This window comes from Vicia villosa, linkage group LG1 (assembly GCF_029867415.1).
Source record: "Vicia villosa cultivar HV-30 ecotype Madison, WI linkage group LG1, Vvil1.0, whole genome shotgun sequence".
In the NCBI taxonomy this organism is placed as follows: Eukaryota; Viridiplantae; Streptophyta; class Magnoliopsida; order Fabales; family Fabaceae; genus Vicia; species Vicia villosa.
This window is the reverse complement of record NC_081180.1, coordinates 90,217,012-90,222,715: the sequence shown is the minus strand read 5'-3', so window position 1 is coordinate 90,222,715 and position 5,704 is coordinate 90,217,012.

Below are 5,704 nucleotides of genomic sequence, written 5' to 3'. Positions count from 1 at the left end.
AAGATGTTTGAACAGGGAATGGCAACCCAAAGTTACAGCAATAAAGGAAGCAAATGATCTAAACACTTTAGACATCACAACTCTATTTGGTAAACTAGAGGAACATGAACAACACCTTAAATGCCTTGACATGCATGAGAAAAGGACAAAGAAAGAAAAGAACATGGAGAAAGAGGTAGAGAAGAAGTCAATAGCTCTAAAAGCTTCGAGCTCCAAGACCTCAAAACGAGAGCCAAAGGATAGTGACACAAGTGATGACGAAGACTCCGATGATGAGGAAATGGGACTGTTTGTGCGAAGATACAACAAATATCTAAAGAAAAATGGAGCAAAACATTCCGACAAAGGCTTGATCAACTATAGAAAGCAATCAAACATGTTCAAACAAGATGACGACAACAAGGGAAAAATCAAAGGTCTTTGCTTCAATTGTGGGAAAGCCGGTCACTACAAACCGGATTGTCCATACCTTAAGAAAGAAAAGGAGAAGAGCCAAAGCAAAGGTCATAACAAATCTAAAAGAGCTTACATAGCATGGGAAAGTGATTCATCTAGTGAAAGCTCATCAAGCGATGAAGAAGAATCAGCAAACCTATGTTTCATGGCTCATCAACACAAGAAAAAGAAAGATGTAAGTCATCTTAAACCTGAACTCGTAGATAAGGTATCTCATTCTCAACTAAAACTTGCCTTTGAAGAATTACATAGAGATGCAATTAAAGCTTTCAAACTTTTGGCCTCAAATAAGAAAATATTTTCATATCTTGAATCAAAAGTTGAGAAAACCGAAAAGGATATGGAAGCTTTAAAACAATCTATGCTAGACATTCAAAAGGACAAAGTTGAAATAGATCCTACATCATGGTTTGGTTGTGAGACATGTCACATTTGGCAAAAAGAAGTAAGAGATCTAAAAGCCAAGTTAGACAAGGCTCTACAACCAAAAGTGACTTTTGCGGTTGATCCAAATAAGTTCAAAAGATCGTATACTCCTTTATATAGTAAATACACTTTTGTACCAAAAGTATCAACTAGCAAAACTCCATATTCTCATCATATTACCTGTCATTATTGTTGCAAAAAGGGACATACCATTGAAAAATGCAAATTTAGGAGAATTTTAGTTCCTAAAGGAGTATTTCAATGGTTGCCTAAGTGCAACAAATTGTGTACTCACTACCAAGGACCCAATGAAAATTGGGGACCTCCCTCTTTAAATTAATCTTGCAGGAAAAGTGTCTTGACATTGCCGAAAGGTTGTGGTTCCTTGATAGCGAATGTTCAAGACACATGACTGGAGACCTATCTCTTTTCGTTGAGTTTCAAGCAAAGAAAAAGGGGTATGTCACCTATGGAGATAACAATCGGGGAGCCATACTTGGTAAAGGAAGTGTAGGTAACCCTTCTACCACTACTATAACTGATGTGCTGCTAGTAGAAGGTCTTAAACATAATCTTTTAAGTATAAGTCAATTGTGTGACAAATATTTTAAAGTAATGTTTACAAATTCTGGCTGCACAATAGAACATACTAAGAAAAGAGACATTATGTTTAAGGGCTTAAGAGTAAACAACATCTACATGCTAAACTTGGATGAGGTATCTAAGTCTAGTACCAAGTGTCTAGTTGCTCTGAGCGAAGACTCATGGCTTTGGCATAGACGTCTCGCCCACATAAATTTTGACTTACTTAATAAGGTTGTCTCAAAAGATTTAGTAATCGGCTTACCTAAAATAAAGTTTTCAAAAGATAATCTATGTGATGCTTGTCAAAAGGGAAAGCAAACAAAAATCTCTTTTAAATCAAAGAACGTGGTTTCAACATCACGCCCTCTTGAACTACTTCACATGGATCTCTTTGGCCCTTCAAGGACTAAAAGCATGGGTGGAAACACCTATGGTTTTGTCATTGTCGATGATTACTCGAGATTTTGTTGGACAATCTTTTTACCTAGTAAGGATCAAACTTTTCCAGCTTTCACACAGTTTGCAAGATTATGTCAAAACAAAATGAACAACAAAATAGTTGCAATTCGAAGTGATCACGGTGGAGAGTTTGAAAACATTCTTTTTGAAAAATACTGTGATAAACATGGAATTGAGCATAACTTTTCAGCTCCTAGAACACCTCAATAAAACGGAGTAGTTGAACGTAAAAACCGGGTTCTAGAGGAGCTGGCAAGAACAATGCTGAATGAGGGTAATCTACCAAAGTATTTCTGGGCTGACGCGATTAGTACAGCATGTTATGTTTTGAATAGGATAATAATACGTCCTATACTGAACAAAACTCCCTATGAATTACTAAAAGGTAGAAAACCAAATGTATCTCATCTCCATGTATTCGGTTGCAAGTGTTTTGTTTTGAACAATGGTAAGGATAATCTTGGTAAATTCGATGCTAAAGCTGATGAGGGCATATTCCTTGGTTACTCACAATCTAGCAAAGCATATCGGATATATAATAAGAGATTACTTATAGTAGAAGAGTCAGTACACGTGTCTTTTGATGAATCTTATGCAAAATATGTTGAGAAAGGTCTTTCATTTAATGGTGCAGGTCCGTCCACTGAAGACATTGTCAAGGATAAGGAAGACGAGAATGAAAGTATTGTAAAGAAAGATGCTGAGCGAGAAAAAGATGAGTCTCACAATGAAAATGAAAAAGAAAGCATCTCAAACAATGAAGAACTTCCCAAGGCCTGGACAAATGTGAAGGACCATCCAATTGACAATATAATAGGAGACATCTCAAGGGGCGTTACAACACGCTCAAAGATAAGTAACTTCTGTCATCATTTTGCTTTTGTTTCACAAGTTGAGCCGAAAAACGCTAAGGATGCATTACTTGATGAGCATTGGCTAATGGCCATGCAAGAAGAATTAAACCAATTTAAACGGAATGATGTTTGGGACTTAGTCCCTCATCCGGGAGATCATCAAGTAATAGGCACTAGATGGGTTTTTCGTAACAAACTTGATGAAAACGGCGTTATTACTAGAAACAAAGCTAGATTAGTTGCCCAAGGTTATAATCAAGAGGAAGGTATTGATTATGAAGAGACATACGCTCCTGTAGCACGTCTCGAAGCTATTCGTCTCTTACTTGCTTATGCTTGTTCTAAAGACTTCAAACTATTCCAAATGGATGTTAAAAGTGCCTTTCTAAATGGCTATATAAATGAAGAAGTCTATGTTGCTCAGCCACCCGGCTTTGAGAATTACATGTATCCAACTCATGTCTATAAGCTGAAACGTGCTCTATACGGTCTTAAACAAGCCCCTCGGGCTTGGTACGAACGTTTGAGCAAATTTCTCCTTAGTCAAGGGTACTCTAGGGGTAAAGTTGACACTACTCTCTTTATTAAAAGAAAAGATAAAGATATTCTCTTAGTCCAAATTTATGTAGATGCCATTATATTTGGGTCGACTAATGCAAAACTTGTCAAAGATTTTTCTAAGCTTATGCAGAGTGAATTTGAGATGAGTCTCATGGGTGAGCTAAATTTCTTCCTTGGCCTACAAATCAAGCAACTCAGTCATGGAACGTTTGTGAATCAAACTAAATACTGTACGGAGCTGCTCAAAAGATTTGGAATGAGTGAAGCAAAAGAAATTGACACACCTATGGCAACAAATACTAATCTAGACAAAGATGAAAAAGGTAAAGAGGTTGACGTGAAATTATACCGAGGTATGATAGGTTCACTATTGTATCTTACTGCCTCAAGACCAGACATCATGTTTAGTGTGTGTATGTGCGCAAGATATCAATCTTGTCCAAAAGAATCTCACTTGGAAGCTGTCAAAAGAATTCTGCGATACTTACGTGGAACTACTACATATGGCCTATGGTATCCAAAGGGAAATGAGTGTCATTTGGTAGGATTCTCTGATTCAGATTTTGCTGGCTGCAAATCCGATAGAAAAAGCACCAGTGGAACGTGTCATCTATTCTCAAATTCATTAATAAGTTGGCACAGCAAGAAACAAGTATCGGTTGCATTATCTACTGCTGAGGCAGAATATGTAGCTGCTGGAAGCTGCTGTGCACAAATATTATGGCTCAAGCAACAACTTCTTGACTTTGGTATTAAGCTTGATCGCATACCTATCATGTGCGATAACACAAGTGCCATAAACTTGAGTAAAAATCCTGTCTTACACTCACGTACCAAGCATATTGAAATAAGACATCACTTTCTACGAGATCATGTAGAAAAAGGAGACGTTACATTTGAACATGTAGAAAGCAAGAAGCAACTAGCTGACATCTTCACCAAACCTCTAGCAACGGAGCAATACTTCAACATTCGTAGGGAATTAGGGATACTCGATATCTCTAATGTGGGCTAATTACGTTTGTTCTCTCTTAATATTATTCCTTTACTTTATATATATATATATATATATATATATATATATATATATATATATATATGTTTTCTTTTGCTAACATTTTTCTTAGCGTAAAGGTAGTTCATCATCTAGCCAGGCGTCATTCCACATTGATTAAAGGCTGTCATTAAAGTTGAGAAAGCGGTAACGTTATTGTTGTTCACTTCCAAAAATATTATTGATACTATAATATGCTATCAATTAACATGCTTATAGTGACTTCATACATATATCGCTCTTGCTCATTTGACTCTCATGCTATAACTGGCTACCTTTTTATGAATGCTAGCATTTTATCTATGTTTCTCTCGTTACTCTTCTCTTTTCGTTGTATCTCTTTTTGATGTTGACAAAGGGGGAGATAGATGCTGAGTGTACGGGGGAGCTTTGTTGAGAGATTGCCTTGTTGAGAAATAGATGCTGAATGTACGGGGGAGCATTGTTGAGTCTTTATCTCTTACTACCAAAGCCTCGACTACTGGTTTGCCATCATCAAAAAGGGGGAGTATGTGAATACAAGATTACAATCACAAAGATGTTTTTGATTCATGGCAAACTCAATAAGCATACAAGCAACAAGGTGGAAGCAGAAAACTCAAAGAAAAGCAAGCATTGATCACTCATGTCAGAACAGGTCGACCTATTATGCTTATAGGTTGACTCAACACAAGCAAAACAAGAAGAATGCAGAAAAGCAGCAGTTAGGTCGACCTACTGTCAACCTAGGTCGACCTAAAATGGAGAAAAATCCATATACTTCTGCTAGGTCGACTCACACATCATCTAGGTCGACCTAAATTGATGAAATTTACATACCAGTCTGCTAGGTCGACCTACACAACAACTAGGTCGACCTAATCTGAGAAAATGTCCCTAGAATGCATTTGAAGAGGATTCTGGTCGACCTACTCCTTAAACAGGTCGACCTAACTGGGAGCAAAATCCTGCAAGCACTGCTAGGTCGACCTAAGCTCTACAAGAGGTCGACCTAACTGATCAAGAATGCCAAAAATTCTGTTTCTCTCATCTCCAACTGTTAAGCTATCATATATATTATCAAAGGTTCATTATTCAAAGTAACACCAACGACTGAAAGATACACAAACGCTTCTCATCTTCGTTCTTCATCATCTCCAACACAATTACACATAATCATTCTTGCGTTGCGGGTTAGTGATGAGTTCGATAACGTCCATGGAACGGAATTGAAGATTCCTAGTGGGTGAAGGTTTGTGGGGTTTGTTGGTGAATAAAATCTGCGGGTTTTGTCCTCCACGACGGGTGGTTCTTGGGGGTTTTTATCAAG